This window comes from Mobula hypostoma, chromosome 7 (assembly GCF_963921235.1).
Source record: "Mobula hypostoma chromosome 7, sMobHyp1.1, whole genome shotgun sequence".
In the NCBI taxonomy this organism is placed as follows: Eukaryota; Metazoa; Chordata; class Chondrichthyes; order Myliobatiformes; family Myliobatidae; genus Mobula; species Mobula hypostoma.
In genome coordinates, this window is record NC_086103.1 from 111,400,348 (window position 1) to 111,427,120 (window position 26,773).

General features: G+C 43.2%; 1 protein-coding gene and 1 long non-coding RNA gene across 4 annotated transcripts in view; one reads left to right on the forward strand and one right to left on the reverse strand.

Moving 5' to 3' along the window:
* slc10a2 (solute carrier family 10 member 2) overlaps positions 1-11,198 on the reverse strand; it is a 47,916-nt gene extending 36,718 nt beyond the window's left edge. The window contains exons 1-2 of one of the 3 annotated variants that reach the window (XM_063053784.1): positions 10,790-11,198; positions 9,462-10,036 (exon numbers count right to left, since the gene is read on the reverse strand). The gene's annotated coding sequence lies outside the window, so the exon portion shown is untranslated. Of the gene's footprint in view, positions 1-8,716; positions 8,779-9,461; positions 10,037-10,789 lie in introns of those variants that run through there. The other 2 variants (XM_063053786.1, XM_063053785.1) reach the window with 2 other exon arrangements.
* LOC134349455 (uncharacterized) lies at positions 9,142-14,111 on the forward strand. The gene is made up of 3 exons (XR_010018678.1): positions 9,142-9,180; positions 13,314-13,488; positions 14,030-14,111. It is a non-coding gene; the product is annotated as an uncharacterized LOC134349455 (long non-coding RNA).
* The last annotated feature ends 12,662 nt before the right edge of the window (positions 14,112-26,773 follow it).

A 26,773-nucleotide genomic window follows, 5' to 3' on the forward strand; every position in this document is an offset into this window, starting at 1 on the left:
TGTTTATTAACGGTTACAGGGAAGGCTGGGGAGCGAGGATTAGGCAGAGGAAGGCCGAGGAGCAAGGAAGGCCTGACTGGGTATTGAACCCAGGTCTCTATGGTGGAAACGCAGCGTTTAACCACTGAGTCAATGGAGAGTGTAGGTGGGCGGCAGAACGAGGCAGAGCAGGGATGCAGACCAGGGTGTGAGCGTGGCTGGAGGAGAACAGCAAGTGGAAGGATGAACGGGAAGACAGGTGGCATGCAATGCTCCTATTAACATGGAGAGGCAGAGTTAACACAGGCAAACAGCGTGGAAACAGAACTTGGGATACACAATTCTTAGCGGTCAAGAAACAGAGTCAACACTGGCAGACAGCATGGGAACAGAACTTAGAATACACAATTCTAAGCGGCCGAGAGACAGAATTAACACAGGTAAACAGCGCGGATGAATGGAGGAGCAGGAGGCAGACAAAACCTTTCTTGACACAGGGTGTTGCTGGAGCTGAACGGCAAACAGGAGACAGGCGATAGGCAACGCTTATATTGACACGGAGTGTAGAAAGGCAAGAGGCAGACAAAACTTTTCTTAACACGGAGAGCCAGAGTTACATAGGGGAACTTTGGTACTGAAGTTAAACTCAGAATACACTGTTCTAAGTGGCTGGAAACGTGAGTTAGCGCACTGACTGAATCAACGGTTTGGCAATGAGTGGATGCAAAGCCGGGGTTTTTATGCTGCAGGTTTAGAAGAGAATCAAGTGCTGCAATTAAGGAGCCTGGGAGAACGCGGGGAAAAGGGAATTGGGATAATAAGAGGAATTAATGATCAGGACTGTGACAGATACACCAAATTCATAGGGTAAGAGTATCAGGGACAGCTAAGGCCTGGCATCAGGGATGCACTGGTGCCAGTAAGAAGAGAAAGTAAGACTGGGAAAGTAAGATTGTGGAATCTGAGCTCATGAGTTTAAACCCTCCAGGATGCTGTAGTGAGAATACGGTAGGTAGGGTAAGGAAAGAGAGACTAGTGACTGATAAATGGAACAAGGGAAGTCCTTCCCCGTCCCAAATACAGGGACACCATCATGATCTATGTTTAATAATTATGGGAAGGGGTCCGAGGAATGTTTGCCCAGATAGTTTAAATGGACAAGGGATACTGACAAACACTTCCCAGCAGACAAGTCTTTTAATCTGGATAGGATTCAGCAATTGAAAATTGTATTGGAGTAAAGTGACCTTTTTATGAGAGAAAGTAAGCATGTGAGATGGCCAGCATTTGAGAATTGGGAGAAGAAATCAGAGAGGCACCATGAGAAAAGTAAGGGCTGTAGTATAATTGATAGTCAGCTTAAAAAACAGGGGAAGAAAAAGAAGGAGGGGTTGGCCACCTTGGCACCAGCCGCCCCCAAGGAGGATGATGCTTGGAATTTCGCCCCTTATCCATATATGTCTCCCCAAACACAAAGTGGGGGAGCGATGTCACCTAGTCCAGAAACACCTGCTCCACATTCATCGGCCACTAGTCAGGGTCAGGATCAAGATGAAGAACTGGATCAACCGGGATCACGTCCTGAAGTCTTCCCTTTAAGGTATTCAGTATGTTGATAACCTTTTATTGGCTTCCCTGGGCAAGGAGGAACCTGAGCAGAACTCCCTTTATCTCCTCTGCGAGCTAGCCAAAAAGGGTCATAAGGTCTCCAAGCAGAAACTGCAATGGCTTTAATCAGTTACTACATACTCAGGGCATACCTTGTCTTGTGAAAACCTGGATGGAGGCTATAACCAAGGCACCATAGCCCAAAATGTACTGTGAAATGCAGCATTTGTTGGGTATGAAGGATATTGTAGACTGTCTACTCCAGGGCATCTCCCTGCCAAAGCAACCAGACACTCTGGTCTGGACCCCTGAGACTGAAGATGCATTTGGACGCCTCGAGATTGCAACGTTGTCTGCCCCTGCATTGGGGTTACCAGACTACAATAAAACACTCCACCTCTTCAAACAACATAGGGAGGGGTCTGCACAGGCAGTCCTGATGCAGGATCACAGTGGAAAGAAAAGGCCTGTCACTTATTTTAGCACCCAGCAGGAGTTGAATGCCAAGGTACTGTCAGGCTGCCACCTATTATGTTGTATAACAGGCCCAGTCTGTAACCCTAAACCATTTTACAGTTGTCCATGTACCCCATGCAGTTGAAACATCGTTAATTCACTGCACTACCCAACATTTCACTCCAGCCAAACAGACCAAGTATGAAATTGAACTCCTGGCAAATCCTGAGGTTTGGATTATCTAGTGCACGACTTTAATCCGGTTATCTTTTATGGACTGAAGACAATGGAGATCGACATTGCTGTGAAACAGTCTCTAGATAAATGAGTAAATCTCGCATTGATTTGACTGAAGAGTCTATTACTAATGCTAATCTGGTTTTCTTTGTGGAAGGTTCTGCTATGTGTGATAATTCTGGCAAGCCCTGTGTAGGATTTGCAATCACCGGCTGTACCTTTGTTGTTGAAGCATCTTCTCTCACTCGATCTCCTTCCACCCAATAGGCAGAATTGTTTGCTTTTACCAGAGTGTATATCCTGGCCAAGGATCAGTCTGTCTATACATATATAGGTTCCTGCTATGCTTTCGGGGTAGCACATGACTCTCACTGTCCCTGAGGCATGGTCATCCAGAATAATATGGCTCTGATGGTGTCTCCAGTGAAAGCTTATCAACTACGGGCCTTCCCTGAACAGCAATGATTTTGGACCCAACAGGGAAGTGACCAACATAGTGGCTTTTGGTGTCACCCAGATGGACAGTCTGTCACCCCTGTGGAATTGTTACTATGGATTGCCTGCTTTGTTCACAAGTTCACACAGGCGAGCAAGAGGGGATTAATAGACTGCATAAATCAAACATGGTATGCCCCAGTTTATCATGAGAGGGGATTAATAGACCGCATAAATCAAACACGGTATGCCCCAGTTTATCACAAGCTATACATCAAGTTTCTGAACAATGTATGATCTAAATTTTACAAAATCCAGGGTAACTGGTGAAGTTAGAAGGATCTCATACACTGCCCTCCGATGGACCATTTGTGCATTTACAGATGGATTTTATAGAACTACCTCAGTGTGAAGGATATTACTATGTTTTGGTCATTATTGATGTGTTTTCATGACAGGTTAAAACATTTCCTTGTAGAAAGAATGATGCAGTTACAGTAGCTAAATGTTTATTGAAGGAAATCATCCTGAGGTTCAGAATCCCTTGGAAACTATCTAGCGACAACAGTACCCACTTTATGGGAAGGTAATAGAAATATCTAAGGCCTCACAGATTGACTCATATTTCCATTGTAGCAATCATCCTCAGTTGGCAGGCTTAGCTTTAAGGATGAATGGAACAAGTGAATACAAGCTTGGTGAAATGTGAGGGGAAACTGGATTGAGATGGAAACAAGTATTAACTTTGGTTCTTATGAGCATGAGGGCCACAGCCAATGGCACTACTGGATTGTCCTCCCACAAAATCATAATGGGGTGGCCATTGTGCCTTGCTGTTTGATGCACCACCAGGAGTTAAGCAAATAGACTTACTTTGGATGAAAGCATGTTGGCCTATCCTTGACAAAAAAGTATCACCCAGAATCATCAACAGGTGAAAGAAGCACAGCAACTGATGGCTGACACTATGTGTCATGACATAGAGTCTGGAGATTACGTGGTTGTCCAGACATTTAAGAGGAAGAATTGTTTGCAACTTTGGTTTGAAGAAAAATTCCAGATACTGCTGGTGACTAATAAATCTATCAAGGTAAGAGAGAAACCATTGTTGATACACGTTTCACACTGTAAAAGACTTCCGAGGCAATAAAACCATGATACCTCTCAACACTGCACTGATCTCCTTGCTCTATGCTGGAACTAACTGATGCTTCAGCATATTTAAACAATGCCCCTGCAGTAACTCATTCCTTTCGCTCAGTTATGAATACCCCCAATGACAGAAAGTTTTGAATGTTGGATTTATATTTCCATTCCATAACTGTGACAGAACAGGTTGGCAATACTAATTCTCCCGCTAAGCTTGCCCCTTTGCCCAGTCAGACACGTCTCCTCGTTCTGTGCCTGGTCCAGTTTCCCCAGTAGTTCACACACTTTGCCCTCCCGTTCTACGGTTCTTGGGAGTTCACCATTTACACACCCCAACAGTAAAACAATCACTAGCTTGGTTAATCAAAACAATTCCTTCAGTTAACATGCTCCTCTCATTTATAACTCATAAAAATAAGGATTCGAGACACAGGCTTTCCAAAGTGTTTCATTTATTTTCACTCACCCCTTTACATTGGTTTGTAGACAGCAGAATAAGCCCCAAAAGACCCGAGGGACACTTTGGGACGTCCTAAAATAATGCCTGAGTTAGTGGGAGCAGGCACACCACACCCTACACAGGCAACACCACTGGTGAGAGGGCATTATTCTGTTATATTCATCTCAGCTTGTGCACACTGATCTATGGGCTTAACTAGGGAACTTGTTGTGGAATGAAACAGTAGAATGTTAGAATCCCTCTTTAAAATGTTCCAGTTCTGCATCTGAAATAATTATTATGGTCTGGTCACATGATGTTCACCCCCCAGACCAACAGTAGAATTTCCTGGTCCTTCTAGGCCAGGCCGAGGCAGATTTCAACCCTCAGTCTGGCTTTGCTAGAGAGGTGTGGAGGTGTGGAGGTTGGAGTTGATGATTGAAGAATAGTTATATTGGAAAGTTAAAGACAAAGTGCATTGTGGAGAAAGTCTCTGTATATTTGTAAATTTTTGTATGCACATGTTTATTTTTCGTTTGCCTATTTATAAATACTTCACTTCTTCACAACTTTTGGGCAGCTTTTGCACTTTTTTCACCTGGCACTAAACAAACCCCCCTGCACTAACGTGCTGTTGCGCATTGCCATCTCTTTATTTTTGATGGGTGACCCTTGTTGGGCACACTTACCCACACCGGATAGCGGGGTGTGACAATGATGAAGGAGGAATCCCACTATGGGCAGTTTCCTTTAACTCCAGTGAATGGCGTTCAGTGTACACGTTTAGGAATAACTCAGGGCCGTGTGGAGCTGAACTGAAGAGTCACAGGGCAAACATTGATCGCCATTATCAGTGTTTTAATGGATGGTATGTTTCCGCCCTTTAAGTGTGATTGGTGCAGCCACAATAAATATGGGACCAGATTTCCCATGTGAAACTGTCTGGGCAGTGGCCGAGGGCACTGATCAGGTAACATATTACTGGAACCGGAAAGGCAAGGGCCCCTGTCTGTGGAGCAGTGAAGGTAAGTGTACAGAACTGACAAATGTCATTCCTCCCTGTCCACTGTACGATACTTATTGGGTAAGTGGTTACCAGGCCTACCCCTGGTTGCCGGGCATGTGAGGGGAGGTGGAGAGGCCATGGCCCTGGGAGGACTGCTGTTATTTTGCCTACGTAGTGCTCCACATACAACACTTGGCTTCACTGCCTCACCACCCTCTGGTCCAGTGACAGCAGAGTCTGAGAGATTCTGGATGATTGCCCTTCTGGGATATGGGACTGCGTGGCTGTCCCAGGAACTGATCAAAATGGCATCTAGTTTGGAGAAAATGGCGAATGAAACCACATATGTCTTTGATCAAACCCAACAAGCATTAACCAAGTTGTTGGCAGAACTGGTGGCTGATTGTACAATAGCATTATGGAACAGAATGACTTTGGATTTTATTCTATCAGGAAAAAGGGGCACACAGGGCAATAATGGTGTACTTATATACCCGATCAATCAGAAAATATAACTAACTTGGCAAATCATATCCAAGAAGCTACCAAAGAGATTAAGTAGGTAGAGTATCAGTATCACAACAATTACACTCTGGGAGGTGGATGGTGGCCATTGGGGTGATGGGAGGATGGTGGCAAGTATTCTACATTATGGTATAATCGGTTTTGTAATAATGGATGCTATTCTTTTATGAGTTTTGGGTGAGATATCAACATGGAGAGGATATTAAGGAAAGGAATGGGTACTTGTTGAAGCAGATGGATGATATGAGTAGGGAATTTCAGGTAGGTTTTGAAACTGCATCTTTCCTTTATATACATATTTCAATTACTATATTTGGTGAAACGCAGTGTTGTCGTGAAATGACAAAAAAGGAGGGAATGTACTTGTAGTAAGAACATGGCATTATTGTTTGTAACAAATTGGAACCTGTATTGTACCTGAGCGCTTCGCTAATAGTGTTTATGCAACACTATACTGATGGTCCTTGAGTATATGAAAAACTGCTGAAAGACAAGCGGATTTGGTTACTGGAAGAATGCCAAGTACACTGATCAAGCAAACTCACAGAATGGACCCTGTCCTGGAACTGGCATGGGTAGATAACACTTTTGTATAAAGACGTGACCATGCTGTCTGTTTTCTTGAAGCTATCACCGGCTCTTGTGTGATGCCCTTCCTTTGCAGCAAGTGAAATAAACACACTTCTGATTGATCCATTCTGAGTTAATTATTGTTTGTTACAATATGTAGTGAAAAGGTGTTTGACAATGGGAATAGGTCCCAAGAGAATTTGAAAGGAAAATAAGGTTGGACTATGACTGTGATGCTTCACTGTCAGATGAGCTCAATACCTTTTATGCACGATGTGAAAGAGAGAATAGAACTACACCTGTGAGAATCCCTGCAGCATCTGGTGACCCTGTGACCCCTGTCTCGTAGGCTGACATCGGAACATCTTTCAAGAGGGTGAACCTTCACAAGGCATCAGGCCCTGATGGTGTACCTGGTAGGGCACTGAAAACCTGTGCCAACCAACTGGAGGGAGTGTTCAAGGACATCTTCAATCTCTCACCACAGCAGCTGAAGGTTCCCACTTGCTTCAAAAGGGCAACAATCATACCAGTGCCCAAGAAGAGCATAGTGAGGTGCCTCAACGACTATCGCCCAGTTCCGCTCACCTCTGCTGTGATGAAGTGCTTTGAGGATATAGTCATGGCTAGAATAAACTCCTGCCTGGATCAAATGCAATTTGCCTTTTGCCACAAGATGTCTACAGTAGACGTAATTTTCCTGGCTCTCCATTCGGTCTTGGATATCTTTGACAATAGCAATACCTACGTCAGGCTGTTGTTTATTAATTACAGCTCAGCATTCAACACAATCATACCCTCAGTTCTAATCAACAAACTGCAAAACCTGGGCCTCAGGGCCTCCCTCTGCAACTGGATCCTTGACTTCCTCACCGGGAGACCACAGTCAGTGTAGATTGAAAAATAACACCTCCTCCTGACTGTCAATCAACACTGGTGCACCTCAAGGATTCCCACTGCTCTACTCTCTCTACACCCACTAGGCACAGTTCAAATATCATCTATACATTTGTAAATGACACATCGATTGTTGGCAGAATTTCAGATGGTGACTGGAGGCGTACAGGAGCGAGATAGATCAGCTAATTGAGTGGTTTCGCAACAACAACCTTGCACTCAACGTCAGTAAGTCCAAGAGATTGATTGTGGACTTCAGGAAAAGAAAGTCAAGGGAACAAATACCAGTCCTCATCAAGGGATCAGCATTGGAAAGGGTGAGCAGTTTCACATTCTTGAGTGTCAACATCATTTGAAGATCTAAACTGGGCCCTACATATCGATGCAATTTCAAAGAAGGGTCGGCAGTGGCTATACTTTGTTTTGAGGAGACTTGGAATGTCACCAAAGACTCTTGCAAATTTCTACAGAGAAAAACTAGTTACATCACCATCTGGTATGGAGGGGCCATTGCACAGGATTGGAAAAAGCTGCAGAAATTTGTAAACTCAGTCAGTTCCATCATGGGCACTAGCCTCCCCAGTATGCAGGACACCTTCAAAAGGCGATGCCTCAGAAAGGCAGCATCCATCATTAAGGACCCCCATCACCCAGGACATGCCCTCTTCTCATTGCTTCCATCAAGGAGGAGGTACAGGAGCCTGAAGACACACACTGAGCATTTCAGGAACCGCTTCTTCCCCTCCACCATCAGATTTTTTAATGAACAAAGAACCCATGTACACTACCTCACTATTTTTTTGTTGCTTTCTTTTGGCACTACCTATTTGATTTAATTTTTTAAAATGTACTCATTGTAATCTATAGAGTTTTATTATTACGTATTGTAATGTACTACTGTCGCAAACAACACATTTCATGACATATGCCAGTGATATCAAACCTGATTCCAATTCCTCAACATGTTTATATAGTACCAGAGATGGGGTTCCAGTGAGTTTATAGGAACATAGGAATGAGGTTCTCATGAGTTTAGAGGGTGCACAGGGAACATCTCCCAGCAAAATTAATGCTAAACCATTGGGATTACTGAACAAGTGGATAGTGGATAACTGGAGGTTTACTGTATGTGCTAATTAGCAAATTAATACACTATATGATTCAGCACCATTGCTCTAGGGAAAATACACTCTGTTAGCAACAGGACAAAAGAGATTGATACTTCATATGGTTTAAAGCATACTATTAGGAAGAAAAGATTTTCTAATCCAATGTGTTTATTTCAAGAAGGAATGAATGGAGTGGCAATATGTTATAAGTGCTTCTGGCTGCTTTTCCAGATTTTGTAAAGTAATAAATGAAGAGTGGGAGAACTACACGGAGGTTCATGCCAAGTTATAAGGTGTTCTTGTTACCTTAGGAAGCAGTATATCATTTAACAAACGATATAACCTTTGGCACCCACATTAGCTGCTTTTTCTTTGACTCATCTACTTCAAATCACGGTGTTTTAGTACAACTTGCACGCAAGCACATCCATAATTTGGTTATTGATTGTTGCTTACACATTGTATACTCTTGGCTCAAGATCAGAAGCAATGACTGTTTTCTTCTTGTGTTAATTTTATGCTGAAATATACAGTAAGTATTGTATCGGTTAGACCAATGATCTAGTAGACTTTAAACTCCAGAGCTTCTAGCTTACTGCTGCCACCCCCACACATTCTGCATTTTTTATTACTGACCTTTTTAAAAAGAACTTGAGGTCTTTGATCTGAATAGGAATTATCCTATAACACTGGGAACAGGTGTATGCACATGCCAGTTACATCACCATCTACCGGGGATCATTTCAGAGGATCTGTCCTTGGACCAGCGCGTAAGTAAGTGCCATCACAAAGAAGGCATAACACCACCTCTATTTTGTTAGACATTGGTTTAGATTCTGTACGTCATCTAAAACTTTAATTGTTCAGTAGTTCCATTTAATATCAGACAACGTATACAATATACAACCTGAAATTCTTACTCTTCACAGACATCTACGAAAAGAGAAGAAAACCCCAAAGAATGAAAAACAGAAAAACATCAGAAAAATGTTAGAACCCCAAATCCCCCCAACCCCTCCCATGTACAAGCAGCAGCGAAGTGTGAACTCACCCTTCCCCGTCCACCTACTTATTCGAGGAGGAAACATCAGCATCTGCCACATACCAAGCTAGCATTAACAAAGCTCCTAGAGCCTGTGATCTAGTCCAACAAAAAGCTACGGTCCACAACCCAGCACTTTGACCTGCTGCAGACTCTCTCTCAGAGAGCGGTGTCAGCCTTTCCGCAGTGAGAGGGGGACCAACAGATTGCTGTTTTGATGTTAGAATCTGAAGCAACACGTTCGAGCTCACCCGACGCCAGAACCAGCAGACGCTCCACCCACCCCCATCAAGAGAGAGAGAGGAGAACAATTGCTCGTGTGCAGAGGCCCCTGACAGCAGCGCCGCTGTACCGATGTTCCGATTTCTGCGGCACTCCAGTTGGCGACACTTGAGAGAAATTGAGTCGTCTACAGGAGCCGCCCAAGGCCGCATCCCCGAGGGCGCACACCTTTCAGGCTGCTCCTGCAGATATCGAAAATGCTAGGTGGCTTTGCAAGCTCCAGAAGTGGGAACCCACCACCATGTAGGAACCACAGCTTGAGTGCAGCTGTAGATCACAGATTCCGACAGGACCCCTGCCACCTAGAAAAGGGAAAAAGAGATATGAAAGAGAGGAAATTTAAGCTACTTCGCAGATGAGCTTGAAGAAATCACCCTCTGGCACCACCTTAGCTCCTGCCCCTTTGGCAGACTTTGACAGATCCACAGTGGAGAGTATTCTAACTGGTTGCATCACAGCCTGGTATGGAAACACCAATGTCCAGGAATGGGAAAGTCTATAGAAATGGGTGGATGCAGCCCTCCCTGCCATAGAAGACATTTACTGTACATGAAGCGTTGCAGCAAGAAAGCTGATTTCATCATCAAGGATCCCCAGCATCCACTTCTCTGCCCGTTTCTGTAACTGATCTATTCCCGCTGTATTCTTTGTTAGTCATTTACACTGTCCACAACTGCACCAATCTGGGTGCTGTACACAAACTTGCTAATCCACTTATCCACATTTTCATCCAATTCATTGACTTAAATCACAAGCAGAGGTCCTAGCACCAATCCTTGCAGAACACCACTGGCCAGAGGATGTGAGGAAAAGCATCTGTCTAATTAGAAAATGAGGTTGAAAAATTTTAAAGAAAAGTTTAGACGTAGCTTAACCTAGAATTAGTGATAGTGAACAAAGACCAGATGTAGGTCTGGCTGAAGCAACCATTTTGGATTATGCCAGTTTGTGTCAGGTAGAACAAGGAGTAGTAAGATGTCACTTGCTTCTCATTTACTCTGGTTTAATTAAACTACCTATTTTCTGGCCCAGAGAATGCTCAAAACAATATAGACCTTGCAGCACCAGTCTCATTCCAGATTCTTGGAAGTAGCATCAGTTCTTCTATTCTCTGTCTTGTTCTCTGGTAGTTTTACCTAAACACCATTGTAGAAAGCCATGGAATGGAGAGTTAGGACTATCATTCAGGAAATCTCTGAATTCCAGAGGACACCAGTCAAGCAGTTTGAAAATAGAAGGGAGGTGTTCTGAAATCAGTTCCAAATGTACTTGCCCATCCGAAGTTTTTATCTTACAGAAACCTTGGTGCTCATCCTGAATGACTCAATCCAATGTGAGGCCACGACAGCAGAGGCACACTCCTTTGTTAAATATGTGACGTGCAGCTGGATCCAAATGTTCCCACAGGCAAACTAATAATTAACTCTGCTGTAACCCAGCCAATTCCTCTTACATGGATGCCTAATACCTTTTGGCTCAGCCTCAAGTAAATCCATACACGTCCTTCCCTACAACAGACTGACTTGCTGCAGTATCAACATGCATGACTATTCTCAACTGATAAGGTGGCTTTAAGAATGCCACCCCTATTCCTCTCCCCAGAGATACAATAGATGCCATTTGCTTTCCAATTTCCACCTCCTTGTTATCTGATTTTTATGTGTGTACATTACCCCAGTGGGTCTGATCCAAATCAGAAAATCATAAGACAAAGGAGCAGAATTAGATTATTCTGCATGTTGAATCTGCTCCACTATTTGTACATTGCTGATCCCTCTCAGCTGCATTCTCTTGTAATGTAACCTTTGACACCTTTACTAATCAAGAACCTATCGACCTCCACTTTAAATATGACTTGAGCTCCACAGTCAATGAATTCCACAGATTCACCACCCTCCGGGTAAGGCGGTTCCTCCTCACCTCTTTTTTAAAGGGACATCCTTTTAGTCTGAGCTTCGAGACTCCCCCATTACAGAAAACATCCTCTCTATATAGTGCTTCCCTCCCCATCCTTCTAAGCTCCAGCAAGTACAGCCGAGAACCATCAAACGCTCTCCAAACATTAACCTGGTGCTCTGGGACTTCAGGTTTCTGTATCTCCTGCATGAAAGTAGCTGTAAAGAAATTCCATGGTCCAGATGTGAGATGGCGAGGATCTTTCATGACAGATATGTTGCCTTCTTGAGATAATGCTGATTGTGGGGATAAATGTGCCCATAATGTATTGGGCGGAGTCTACTACTCTCTTCAGCTTCTTATGTTTCTATACATTTGAATTGCCATCCTACACCAATCCTGCTGAACTGTTCTAAAAAGGTTCAAAAGTATGGTGCAAGTGAACGCTACCAAAGGCAATGTCTTCAAGACAGTTCCCAAAGCAGTTCCTTTCACTTCTTTTACATCTTCTTTTTATTTTTGATGTGCTTCTGCTGCTGTTAGAGACTGTTATGTACATTCTGGGGTGTGATTTCAGGCCAATTAGTCGATCTGATTCTTTGCTGTCTTCAAGAGGCTGTGACCAAAGTGTGTGGCATGGAGGCCAGGAAGCCAGAGACCATCTCTCGCCAATCTCGCTGACTAAAGCACTGGAGAAGATTGAATTCATCGAGGTGGGTGCAGAAGGCAAGCAAGTATTCTGCACCATCTACCAGCCTCTTACTCGCTGCTGCTGAAGAACTTGTCCACATGTGACAGTCTCTTGCTCTCTCTCGCCGGCTGCTCCTGAGGGAAGGTCCTTGTGTTCGAGTGACCTCTCTCTCCCTTCATGCTGTCAGCGGATAGTCGGAGCAAGATTAATGGATACTGATTGTAGATTTGGACTCTAATTCCGGTTCGTGATGTGTTCTGGTCACTTTTTGTTGCTACCTCTGGGTAATTTTGAATCTGGGCGGCCTGCAGGTAATGAACACTGAGTTGAACTGAACTGAAATCTGCCTTTTGATTTTGTGTTTTATATTCTGTATTTTCACTCTTCTTTTTGTTGCCACTTGTGCAATTTTTTTTGCATCTGGGGGGATCGGGGAGGAGGGTTTTGACGTCTTGGCCCAAAATGTTTACTCTTTTCTATAGACGCTGCATAGCCTGCTGAGTTGCTCCAACAGTTTGGGTGTGTTGCTTTGGTTTTCCAGCATCTGCTGATTTTCTCTTGCTTGGAGTTTTGATGTTTAATGTTTTTCTTTGAAATGGTTTGCTCCATGGTGAGGAAGACCAATTTCAGGGTTATATATGCATACGTACTTTGATAATAAATGTACTTTGGTGTTTGTTATAGCCCAGTTACGTGTTTCCTCTGGTTTATGGCTGCTTATGCAAAACTTGTGGCTTTTGACAATCTCTGATGGGGCTGAATTAAAAGTTCCCTTCAGGGTTTTAAGCATGTCTGCATGAGGGACTTGTCTAGAGGATCTGGCACTGGCAGAATCACCACATCAAGTGAACAGAGACTGACAACACCGTCTCTCTGTCTTCACTGTAGCCACATTGGTCTTTTCTGTATCTTCTCCCTAATTTCATTTGTCTTCAGAAGTAATTCAAATTATTCTGTGTACAGGAAGTATAACAGACTGTTTATCCTTGCAGGTTTCACTGTCATATCCTCTGCCTACCAGCATCATTGCTCTACTGATGTTCTCTTCTTACCGCAATGTAGTGTCTAAGGACTGGAGATGCTGCTTCCTGAAACAAGTAACCAATGTGGATCCACAATCAAAATATCCTCAACAGAGGTCAGCATTTGAATAAATGACTAAGCCTGGTATGCAATGTTCCACACTCACATTTATTAATACAGCTCATGGGAATCAGAGTTAAAAGATGTTAAAATAAATAGCTTACAAAAACACTAGGTCGAGCATTGAACATAACAGCACAGTACAGTACAGGGCCTTCAGCCCACAACATTGTGCTGACTTTTTAACCTACTCTAAGATCAAACCAGGTTATGCTCTCTTTTCAATGTTACCATCAGGAGGGAGGTACTAAAGCCAAAGACACACACTCAACAACTCGGGAACAGCTTCTTCCTCTCTGCTATCTGATTTCTAAATGGACATTGAACCCGTGAACATTAACTCACTTTTTTATTTCTGTTTTTGCACATTTTTAAAATTTAACTATTTAATATACATATATACAGTGGTATGCCAAAGTTTGAGCACCCCTGGTCAAAATTTCTGTTACTGTGAATAGCTAAGCGAGTAAAAGATGAACTGATTTCCAAAAGGCATAAAGTTAAAGATGACATATTTCTTTTGTATTTTAAGCAAGAAAACTTTTTTTATTTCCATCTTTTACAGTTTCAATATAACATAAAAGGAAAAGGGCCCGAAGCAGAAGTTTGGGCACCCTGCATGGCAGTACTTAGTAACACCCCCTTTGGCAAGTATCACAGCTTGTAAACGCTTTCCGTAGCCAGCTAAGAGTCTTTCACTTCTTGTTTGGGGGATTTTCACCCATTCTTCCTTGCAAAAAGCTTCCAGTTTCTGTGAGATACTTGGGCCGTCTTGCATGCACTTCTCTTTTGAGGTCTATTCACAGATTTTCGATGATGTTTAGGTTGGGGGACTGTGAGGGCCATGGCAAAACCTTCAGCTTGCGCCTCTTGAGGTAGTCCATTGTGGATTTTGAGGTGTGTTTAGGATCATTATCCTGTTGTAGAAGCCATCCTCTTTTCATCGTCAGCTTTTTTTTACAGATGCTGTGATGTTTGCTTCCAGAATTTGCTGGTATTTAATTGAGTTCATTCTTCCCTCTACCAGTAAATGTTCCCCATGCCACTGGCTGCAACAAAAGCCCAAAGCATGATCGATCCACCCCCGTGCTTAACAGTTGGAGAGGGGTTCTTTTCATGAAATTCTGCACCCTTTTTTCTCCAAACATACCTTTGCTCATTGCAGCCAAAAAGTTCTATTTTAACTTCATCAGTCCACAGAACTTGTTTCCAAAATGCATCAGGCTTGTTTAGATGTTCCTTTGAACCTTTTGAATAGAACTGTATATACTTACTGTAATTGATTTACTTATTTATTTTTTCTATATTATCATGTATTGTATTGTACTGACACTGCTAAGTTAATAAATTTCATGACATATGCCACTGATGCTAAACCTGATTGTCAATGTTTTGGGCCGAGACTCTTGACGAAGGGCCTCGGCCTGAAACATTGACTGTTTGTTCCCACGGATGCTGCCCGACCTGCTGAGTTCCTCCAGCATGTTGTGCATGTTGCTTTGACCCCAGCATCTGCAGAGTATTTTGTGTTTTTGATATTAAACCTGATTCTGATTCTGAACCACACTGACTATCTCTAATTAGCCTATGCTTCTTCGCATACTTGTAAATACTATCTGTGTGTATGGAACAGAGGAATCTTGGGATCCATATCCATATGTAGCTGTGTGTAAGAAGATGAATCTCAAGGTTGTATAATGTATACATACTTTGATAAATGTACTTGGAACTTAAGAATCGTTTCCAGTAATTTGCCCACCACTGAAGTAAGACTCACAGGCCTATAATTTCCAGGATTATCCTTGCTCCCCTTCTTGCCACCCTCCAATTATCTAGTACTACTTCTGTGGCCAGAAATGACACAAGATCAGCACCTCAGGTGCAACAATCCCTTTCCTCCTTTCCCATAGTAACTTGGTGTATGTCCTATGGACTTAGCGATCCTAACCTTTTCCAAAAGTTCTAGTACACCCTCTTTCTTAACAGCAAATCAGCCTATTTTATGCTGTTCAGACAATCATTCAGGTCTCTCTCACGAGTGAATACTGAAGCAAAGTACTGTAGTCATCGAGGACCTCCACTTCCTCCTTTGACTCCCGGCACATGTTTCATCTTTTTTCTCTGATTGGTCCTACCCTCAATCTAGTCATCTCCCTGTTCTTCATGTAGGTGTAGAATGTTATGTGTTCTTCCTTAATCCTACTTGCCAAGGCCTTCTCATTCCCCCTTCTAGCTCTGATAAGCCCGTTCTTCAGTTCCTTCCTGTCTACTTTGTAACTCCCTAGAGTTCTGTCTGATTCTTGCTTCCTAAACCTTAAGTAGGCTTCTTTCTTCCTCTTGACTAGTGTTGTTGCATGAATGAAACCACCAGAGAGAATTACTGGCAGATACAAAGCAGCTTCTTTATTCGACAAAACAACGTGCAGCAGGCATCATACTGAGATGCTTTCGGTGGAAAGGTCTGCTGGCCCAACATGGGGCTCAATATTTATTTGCTAAACACAAAGGGCAACCCATATTTACAAAGTATAGACAATGCTTTCTTTTGAAGCTACATACAAACTTCATACCTTCTGATTCCATCCATCCCACCAGTGCCAGCAGTGTCTGGACTGGGATCCACAGCTTTTAGGAAAAGCATTGTCCCAAATTAAATCCACAATACAATATCAAGGAACAGAAGACTGGTAGCCAAAGCCATTGGCTAAATGTAAATAACCTAAACCCAAAAATCACTCTAACAACTAGGTATCCCACATCTCTTGTCATCCATGGTTCTTTCATTCTACCATCCTTTCCCCTTCTCAATGGGACAAATCCATCCGGAACCCTGTGCAAGTACTCCCTATAGAACCTCCACATTTCTGTTGTGCATTTTGCAGAGTACATCTGTCCCAATTTATGCTCCTCAGTTCTTGCACAATAGTGTTATAATTTCCCTCCCCCCAATTAAATCTTTTCCCATACCATCTCCTATCCCCGTCCAAAGGCTATGGTAAATGTCTCTGAAGCACTCTCCAACTGAGAGATTTGACACCTGACCTGGTTCATTTCTGACCACCAAATCCAATATGACCTCTCACCTAGTCAGTCTGTCCATATATTGAGTTAGGAGTCCTTTCTGGACAAACCTAACACAGTGGTCCCCAACCTCCGGGCCGCAGACCGATACATTGCTGCGAAGAATGCAGCGGTACGGCGGTAGCCAGAACGCACCCAGCACATCTTTAAGAAAAAAGCCGAAATAACCAAGCTAATTAGTTAGGTGCCGCCGGGCACGTAAATGTCAGCCCAGATCAGAGGCGATTGCCGATAAAATAAACTCCCTCTGAAACAGAAAAGAAGCCTGGGTGTGGAAGGCGGTTTTCAGAAACAGCACAAGGTCTGATCCATAAGTTAATACATTTGAATGAAAAAGCTCATGAAAAGTAATAGGAATCTGAAGGAAAACTTATCCAAAAAGTGGCAGTATATGGAATGAACTGCCAGAGGAACTGGTTGAAGCAGGTACATTAACCGTTTTTAATAGGTACAATACCTGGATACCTCCATGGAAAGAGGGTGTTTAGAAGGCCACAGGCTGAACGCAGGCAAAGGGGACTTAGCTCAGCATGGATGTGTTGGACTAAAGCCCCAATTTTCATAAAACATAGAGAATGTTGATGATACAACCATTGTTGGCAGGATCTCAGATGGAGATGTGAGGACATTCAGAAGGAAGATATTACCAGATATTATTTTGTGGCAGCAGTACAATGTAATACATGATAAATACAGGGGGAAAGGGGAATTACAGTAACATATATACTATATGTATATGAAATAGTTAAATTAAGATACGTAATGCAAAAACACTACTTGAGTGGTGTCACAGCAACAACCCTGCACTCAACGTCAGCAAGACCAAAGAGCTGACCATGGTCTCAGAAAGGGTAAGACGAGGGAACACAAACCGATTCTCAGAGAGGGATCAGAAGAAGAGAGAGTGAACAATTTCAAGTTCCTGGGTGTCAAGATCTCTGAGGTTCTAATCTGGTCCCAATATGTCGATGCAGCCATAATGAAGGCAGAATAGCAGCTAGGAGTTTGAGGACATTAGGTTTGTCACCTAAGACACTCAAAAACTTCTACAGATGTAGAGTGGAGAGTATTCTGACGGGCTGCATCACTGTCTGGTGTGTGGGGGTGGGGGTGGGGGGGTGGAGGGGGCTACTGTACAGGATCGAAAGAGGCCATTGAAAGTTGTAAGATTAGTCAGCTCCATCATGGGTACTAGCCTTCATAGTATCCAAGACATATTCAAGCAGCAGTGTCTCAGAAGGGTGCTGTCCATTATTAAGGATGCCTACCACCCAGGACATGCCCTCTTCTCATTGTTACCATCAGGGAGAAGGTACAAGAGCCTGAAGGCACACACTCAGTGATTCGTGACCAGCTTCTTCTCCTCTGTTGTCCAGTTTCTAAATGGACATTGAATCCATGAACATCACCTCACTTTTATTATTTTAATGTCTGTTTTTGCACAACTTATCTTAATTTAACTATTTCATATACATATAGTATATATGTTACTGTAATTCCTTTTCTCCCTCCCCATATTGATCATGTATTACATTGTACTGCTGCCACAAAGTTAACAAATTTCACGACATATGCTGGTGATATTAAACCTGATTCTGATTTCTGATTACATAGAACATAGAACAGAACATAGAGCGTAGGTCATAGCACATACAACAGTACAGTATAGAACAAACCTTTGGCTGAGTTGGTGTGCTGAATCTTTAACCTACTCCATGATCTATGTAACTCATCCTTCCTGCATAACCCATACCCTCCATTTTTCTTTCATCCATGTGCCTCTCTACGAGCCTCTTAAATGTCCTAGTATATCAGCCTCTGTGACCACCCTCTGCAACATTTTCGACCATGTTCCATGTCTTTCTAGATGAGTCTTCCATGGGGACCCTTGTTAAAGGCCTTACTAAATTCCATACGCTTTACAGCGAAAATTTACAGGGATGGTGTTGGGATTCGAGTACCTCAGTTACAGGACAAGTTTTATTCCCTGGAGCATCGGAGAATGAGCGGAGATTTGATAAGGTGTACAAAGTTATGAGGGGGATAGAGATGGTAAATGCAAGCAGGCTTTTCCACTGAGGGTGGGTGAGACTAGAACTAGAGGTTAAGGGGGAAAGGTGAAATAGTTTAGGGAAACATGAGGGGCAACTTCTTCACTCTGAGGGTGATGTGAGTGTGGTTCAAGCTGCTCGTGGAAGTGGTGGATGTGGGTTTGATTGCAACATTTGACTGAGTTTGGATAAGTACATGGATAAGAGGGGTATGGAGGGCGATGGTACAGGTGTGGATCGGTGGAACTGAACAGTCTATGAGCCAGTCCTTATCAGGGGATCAGGGGTGAAGGGGGTCAGCAGTTTTAAATTGCTCAGTGTTATCACTTCAGAGGAGATATTCTGGGTCCAGTATGTAAGTGACATTACAAAAAGAAGGCACGGCAGCACATCTACTTTCTTCGAAGTTTGCGAAGATTCAGCATGTTATCTAAAACTCCAACAAACATCTATAGATGTGCAATGGACTGGTTGCATCATGGACTGGTATGGGTACACCAATGCCCAGTCCACAGTGATGGACACAGCCCAGTCCACAGGTAAAGTACTTCCCAGCACTGAGTACATCTACAAGGAGCTCCTTCGCAGGAAAGTACTGTCCATCACCAAGAAACCCCACCATCCCGGCTTGCTTACTCCCAACACTGAACTGATTCCCACATGATAGATTCATTTCCAGGGACCCTACAACTCATGTTCTCGCTATTTATTTATTTAATATAATTTTTATTTTCTTTTGTATTTGCCTTGTTTCCTGTCTTTTGCATTTTGGTTGTTTGTCCACCTTTGTTGTGTGCAGTTTTTCATTGATTCCATTGTGTTTCTTTGTATTTAGAACATAGAACAGTACAACACATTAACAGGCCCTTCAGACTATAATGTTGTGCTGAACCGATTAAATTAGTAATCAAATGGCTAACTAAACTAATCCCTTTTGCCAACACAAGGTCCATTTTCCTCACATTTATTTGCCTATCTAAACATCTTTTAAAAAGTCCTATGTTTCTGCCTCTATCCAGCTCCACACTACACCGGATAATTTTGAAAATGCCGGTTTCGAGTAAAAACGACAGGCGTCCACACTAAGCGTTTTTCAAAATATCTCCGTCCATATTAGGCGGATACTTGGGCCTAAGAAGGATGCAACTGATGGCAAACTACTGGGCTAACTTGCAGGGGCACAATGATTCTCACCCTACTAAAGGAGTGTTGCAGGAGTGCTGGGAAAATGGGAGGTTTCAGAGGGATACCTTTAGTCAGGAAGGGAATGATATCGTGAAAGAATGTGGAGTATTTGATCTGAGGATAAGTCCTTCAGTAGTTTATCCGGTTGTAGCTCCATGGAAGCTTGTATGGCCTGACATAGACTGGCATTTGTTAGAGGTAAAAAGGAAAGAAAGATATAAAACAGATTTGGTAAATGCATTTAACTGTCATGTGATGGAAAAGTATAGTGATTATACTCACATTTATACGGATGGTGCGAAGGAACCTGAAACAGGAGTGACAGGGTTTGGGGTGGTAATACCAGCAAAAGAAATTGGAATCAGCAGAAGAACATCTAATAAGTTAGGGGTGTTTACAGTGGAGATGCTGGCAGTGTTGGTTGTGTTGCAATGGGTGCAGAAAGCCAGACAAGCCAAAGCATTGATATGTTCAGATTCATCCTCAGTTCTAGCAAGTTTAAGATCTTTTCACACAAACAGTCGGCAAGATGTACTTTATGAAGTCCTTCAGTTAGTTACAAGAATTGCAAATCAGGGAGGTCAGGTAAAATTTCTATGGGTTCCAGCACATGTAGGGGTGAAGGGGAATGAGAGAGTGGATGAGTTGGCAAAGAGGGTGTTAAAGAAAGAAAATGTGGAAATGCACATTAGTATCAGTAAAGCAGAGGTTAAGTGTGTAATCTGGGAAAAAGTCAACCGAATGTGGCAAGAAAGATGGGACAGGGAGGGGAAAGGGAGGCATTTATATCAAATACAAAAGAGTGTTGCAGTTACTAGGGTAGGTAATGGAAACAGAAGAGAGGAAATTGTGTGGACTAGGTTAAGGCTGGGGCATTGTGCATTAAACAAAACATTGAAAATGATAGAGAAACACCAGACAGGATTGTGTGAGGAATGTCAGGAAGAGGAGTCAGTAGAACATGTAGTTTTGTGTTGCAGTAAGTATGGGATACAGAGAGAGATGATGAGAAATAAATTAAGGGAGTTGGGGATGCAGGAATTGACATTAAAAGAGTTGCCGGGTATGGGTGAGAGAGCACAAGTCCAGGTATTTTTAGTGTTTTTAAGGGGTACAGAGGTTTTTTATAGAATATGACGAATAAACAGGAATAGGATACTAGGATGGTCAAAGATGGGAGGGTGAAGTGTAGGTTTGTGTGTGTGTGTGTGTGATTGGGTGAAGGGATTTAGAATGTATGTCTAGTGCACATTCTGGAGCAGAGGGTGGCGGTAATGCACCATTAAGCTGGATGCCAACCGCCGTAAAACAAGATACAGAGAGAAAGAGAGAATCTCCTCCTACTGGGCATGCGCAGGACACGCAGAAAACAAGCGAATAGGAAGTGATTTACTTCGTGTGCGTTTGTCCAGTTACAGACTAGAAAAACTTTAAAGGAATTGCTCTTGGCTCTCGCACAGGAGGACTTAAAACTTTAAAAAAAGACAAATACTGGAGCGTATGGAGGCAACCGACAGGGAGTTCACGGACAGTATGACCCAGCTGACGACGAACATTGAAAAACTAATTCTGTTGCATTAATAAAGCACCTTGTTAAATGTATAAAACGTCTGCATCAACGTTATCTTGTATTTCCATACAATGTTACATTAGGCTGTTACACATCTTTTGTCAGAGAAGTACTTGCATAAATAGGTAAACCACCTTCATACAAGCAAGGACAGAAAACAGGGCGAAGTGAGAATACTTATTTATTCAGTAAGCTATGGGTCAACTGGCTTCACTCTCATCCGTCTGTTCTGAAATTGTTAGGTGGTGGCATCCAAGAAAACAACGGATATCTGTTCCGGCACGTCATGACAGCATTTTTAAATAGTCAAAAAAACTCGCTTTACAATTTAACTCTCACGCCGTTCACACCGACTGTGCGTTGTAACAGCTTGCGCAGTACCAAGCAGAAGCAGAAAAAAGCATTGTTGTTGTGGTGTTGTCATGACAGTGTTTTTAAATCTCTCCAGTTACCCCGTACACACTATGCCGGATATTAAGCGTTTTCAGATTTATTCACTCTGGAGAGTGTTTTCGAAAATCTCCGTTTTCAGGGGCTGAAAACGCCGGCTCAGTGTGGACGGGAGGGCAAAACGAAGAGAAAAAGCTTTGTTTTCAAAATTATCCGGCGTAGTGTGGACGTACGTTCCAGGCACTCACCACCCTGTGTGAAAAACTTGCCCCTCACATCTCCTTTGAAGTGATTCCCTTTCACTTCAAATACATGCCCTCTGTTATGAGACATTTCAACCCTTGGAAAAATATCTTGTCTGTCTACTCTATCTCTGCCTCTCATAATCTTATAAACCTCTATCAGATCTCCCCTCAGCCTCTGGTGCTCTAGAGAAAACAACCCAAGTTTGCCCAAACTCTTGGTATAGCACATGCCCTCTAATTCAGGCAGCATCCTAGAAACCTCTTCTGCATTCTCTCCAAAGCCTTGACGTTCTTCCCATAATGGGGACCAGAATTGTATGTAATACTCCACCTGTGGCCTAACTAGAGTTTTATAAACCTGACTTTTGAACTCGATGCCTTGAGTAATAAAGGCAAGCGTGTCATCTGCCTTCTCAACCACCCTATCAACCTGTGTAGCCACTTTCAGGGAACAATGAACCTGAACCCCAAGATCCCTCTGCTCATCAACACTGTCAAGGATCTTGCTCTTAACAATGTACTGTCTCTTTGTATTTGACCAACCAAGGTGCAACACTTCACATTCGACTGGGTCAAAACTCTATCTGCCACTTCTCCTAAAAAGTGGAGAAGAGCCAAAGTTGTTGCTCTCCTAAAACCCAATAAAGACCCCAACATTCCTAAAAATTACGGACCGATTTCCTTGCTCTGCACCCTCTATAAACTCTACGAGAGACTCATACTGAAAGGAGTATCCCCCTTAGTCGAAGATGTTCTAACACCAGACCAAACCAGGTTCAGGCCAGGCCGCTCTTGCTGCGGTCAAGTCCTGAACTTAACCCAGTATATTGAGGATGGCTTTGAAATGTGACAAATTACTGGGGCAGCATTCATTGACTTAACAGCAGCATATGACACTATGAGTCACTGAAGCCTTCTACTGAAATTATCTAAAATGTGAAAGAATGTAACCACAGTCAAAGTAATAAGAAGCTTCCAAGAAAAACGCAGATTTTATGTAGAAATGAATGGAATTAAGAGCAGATGGCATCCACAAAAGAACGGACTACCACAGGGATCAGTCCTGGCACCTCTACTATTTAATGTTTACACAAACGACCAACCAACCTTTCCTAACACACTCAGGTTTATCTATGCAGACGGCCTATGCATAGCAACACAAGCTAACTCCTTCCAAGAAGTTGAAGTACGACTTACAGCAGTCCTCGAAGCAATGAAGCAGTATTATGAAAAATGGTCTCTGAACCCAAATCCGTCAAAAACTCAAGTGTGTGCATTCCACCTGAGGAATCGAGAAGCAGCTCGGAAACTCAAGATCTTCTGGTGTGGGAAGGAGCTCGAACACCATCCGACTCCAATTTACCTGGGCGTGACACTGGATAGGATGCTCTCATTTGCCACCCACATCCAAAAACTCCGAGGGAAAGTTGGTTCTCGCAATTCTCTCTTGAAAAAATCAGCAGGCACGAAATGGAGAGTAAATGCTCACATACTTAGATCAACTGCCCTCGCACTCTGCTATGCACCTGCAGAATACTGTGCACCTGTGTGGGGCAGATCAGCCCATGCGAAGAAAATAGACCCATTGCTTAACAAAGTCTACTGAATAATCACAGGAACACTGTGCCCCACACCCACTAACATCATTTACAGACTTGCAGGCATTGCTCCTCCAGAGATCCGAAGACACACTACAACAAAAATTGAAAAAGGTAAACAGAACTCGGATCCACGGCACCCACTACATCATCATGTGCCAGTTTCCAACCACCTAAAATCGAGGAAAAGCTTTGCTACAGAGGAGAAACTACCGCACAGAACATCCCCCAAAACATACAGGATTGAACTCTGTCGACAAACAGAAACCAGAACTCCACCAAACAATACAGTGCAAGACCCCACAGAAATGTTGCCAAACGGGGACTGCTTGACAGACGGAAATGGTGCACTCTCAACAGAGCGAGAGTGGGAGTTTGTAGGACGGGAGACAATATGGTGAAGTGGGGTTTAAAGACCAGCAAATCCTGTGAGTGTGGCGAAAGGGTGCAGAACATCAAACACGTTCTGTGCAACTGCCCACTCTCACCTGATTTAGCTGACACTGACCTGCTCAACATCAACCAGACAACACTAGAGTGGCTGACTGTCTGGTGTGACAAGCTATGATGATGATTTCTCTGCCCATATCTGCAAATGATCTATGTCCCGTTATATTCTTTGCCAGTCTTCTATGCTATCCACAACACCACCAATCTTTGCGATTTTCAAACTTACTAACCCATCCATCTATATTTTCATCCAGGTCTTTTATATACACCACAAACAGCAGAGGTCCCAGTACAGATCCCTGTGAAACATCACTAATCACAGACCTGCAGCTAGAATAAGTCCCTTCAGCCACTACTCTCTCCCTCCTAAAGGCAAGCCAGTTCTGAATCCAAATGACCAAATCAACGTGGATCCCACGCACTTTAATCTGGATGAGACTCTCACGAGGGACCTTGTCAAATACATAACCAAAATCAACATAGACCACATCCACAGCTCTACCTTCATCACCTTTGTCACCTTGTCAAAAAACTCCATCAAATTAGTAATGTACGACTTACCTTGTGCAAAGCCATGCTGGCTCTTCTCAATGCTCAGAAATACTATCCCTAAGAATTCTGTCCAGTAACTTTCCTACCACTGATGTAAGACTCACCTGTCCATAGTTTTCAGGGTTATAAAGTTCCCTACTTGAATAATGGAACAATATTAGCTACCATCCAGTCCTCTGAAGCATCACTTGTGGCTAGGGAGGACACAAAGATATTGGTTAAGGCTCCAGCAATCTCTTCTCTTGCCTCCTTCAGTAGCTAGGTGTATGTCCCATCAGCCCCTGAGGATTTATTCACCTTGATGCTCTTAAGAGACTCAACACTAGCTCCTTCTTTATCTTGAAATGCCTTAGCACATCAATAAGCTCGGCACTGATCTCCCCACCCTCCACGTCCTTCTCTGTGGTAAATACTGATGTTAGGTACTCATTAAGAACCTCCTCTGCAATCATGCAAGTTTTCTCCCCTTTATCTTAGAGTGGTCCTATCCTCTCCTTAGTTATCATCTAGCTCTTGATATATCTACAGAGAACCTTGAGATTCTTTTTAATCTTATTTGCCAAGGACTTTCATGGCCCCTCCTGCCTTTCCTAATTCCCTTCCTGAGTTCCTTTTCAACTTCTTTATAATCCCCAAGGGCTCTGTTTGCTTCTAACTTTCTAAGCTTTACATAATTTTGTTTTTTCTTCTTGACTAAATTCATCACATCTCTTGACGCCCAAGGTTCTCTTACCTTGCATTCCAAAAGCATTGCCCAGTGCTTGCAGATAATTGACAGCTGTTGCTATGGGAGATTGCAACCTGACGGCTCTCACAACATCAGCGGCCCGCCCATTCAAACTTTCAACCAATCTCTGTCGCTTTTCATCATCAGAGCACTGCCACTCATCTAACAACTGAGAGGTCCGCTCCGTCCAAGCCTCATACTCCTCTTCCCTTTTAGGGGTGGGCATTATTCTAGAGAATAGGCGGAGCCTGCCACAACTGGGACTTTGAATTTGATTTTTCCATTTATTCGCCAGAGAAGTTTGGGCAGATACTAACCCAGAATTCTCAGTCTTCACCGGGGGACATGGACTAATTAGACATTCCAAATCTGACCACTCTTTCCCCTCACTCCTCAGAAACAAGAGAACCCTGTCTTTGAAGTCTCTGCCCCCAGCTACTACTACCTCAGCGCTGGTCTGCATTAAAACGAGAGCCGCGCCAGACATTTTATCAAACCGCCACACACAATCGCAACTTCAACAGTACCTAACAGTGAAATTAAAAATTCATCTGGAGTACAAATATCTGCCCCACTGGTTCATTGCTCAGGGTAATCACACAGCATCCAACGGAATTAATCCCAAATATAGCCCCCACAATTGTAACTTTTGCTTCGGCTAGTGGCTTAGTATAGTGGGTGACAGCCCCCGGACCAGCCAAACTTAAGAAATCTCATTTGGGTGGATGCTGCGTGATGTGTCCCCTGTTACAAATCAGCACCCAGAAATAACGAATAGTACACAAATGCAATTAAACGATTAAGCTTTATAATTCTTACTTTGACTATATGATTAGTAAAGAAATGAACAAAAAGAAAAAAAAAGGCCCCATCTTATTAAACAGTGCTGACGGAGATTGTGGAAATGTTGTTGCCAATCTGAATTGACTGTTCCGCACGGTAGGCTTATACAGAAAGTCAGAAGGCATGGGATCCAGGGAAGTTTGGCCAGGTGGATTCAGAATTGCCTTGCCTGCAGAAGGCAGAGGGTCATGGTGGAGGGAGTACATTTGGATTGGAGGATTGTGACTAGTGGTGTCTCATAAGAATCGGTTCTGGGACCTCTACTTTTCGTGATTTTTATTAACGACCTGGATGTGGGGGTAGACAGGTGGGTTGGCAAGTTTGCAGACGACACAAAGGTTGGTGGTGTAGATAGTGTAGAGGATTGTCGAAGATTACAGAGGGACATTGATAAGTTGCAGAAGTGGGCTGAGAAGTGGCAGATGGAGTTCAACCCGGAGAAGTGTGAGGTGGTACACTTTGGAAGGACAAACTCCAAGGCAGAGTACGAAGTAAATGGCAGGATACTTGGTAGTATGGAGGAGCAGAGGGATCTGGGGGTACATGTCCACAGATCCCTGAAAGTTGCCTCACAGGTAGATAGGGTAGTTAAGAAAGCTTATGGGGTGTTAGCTTTC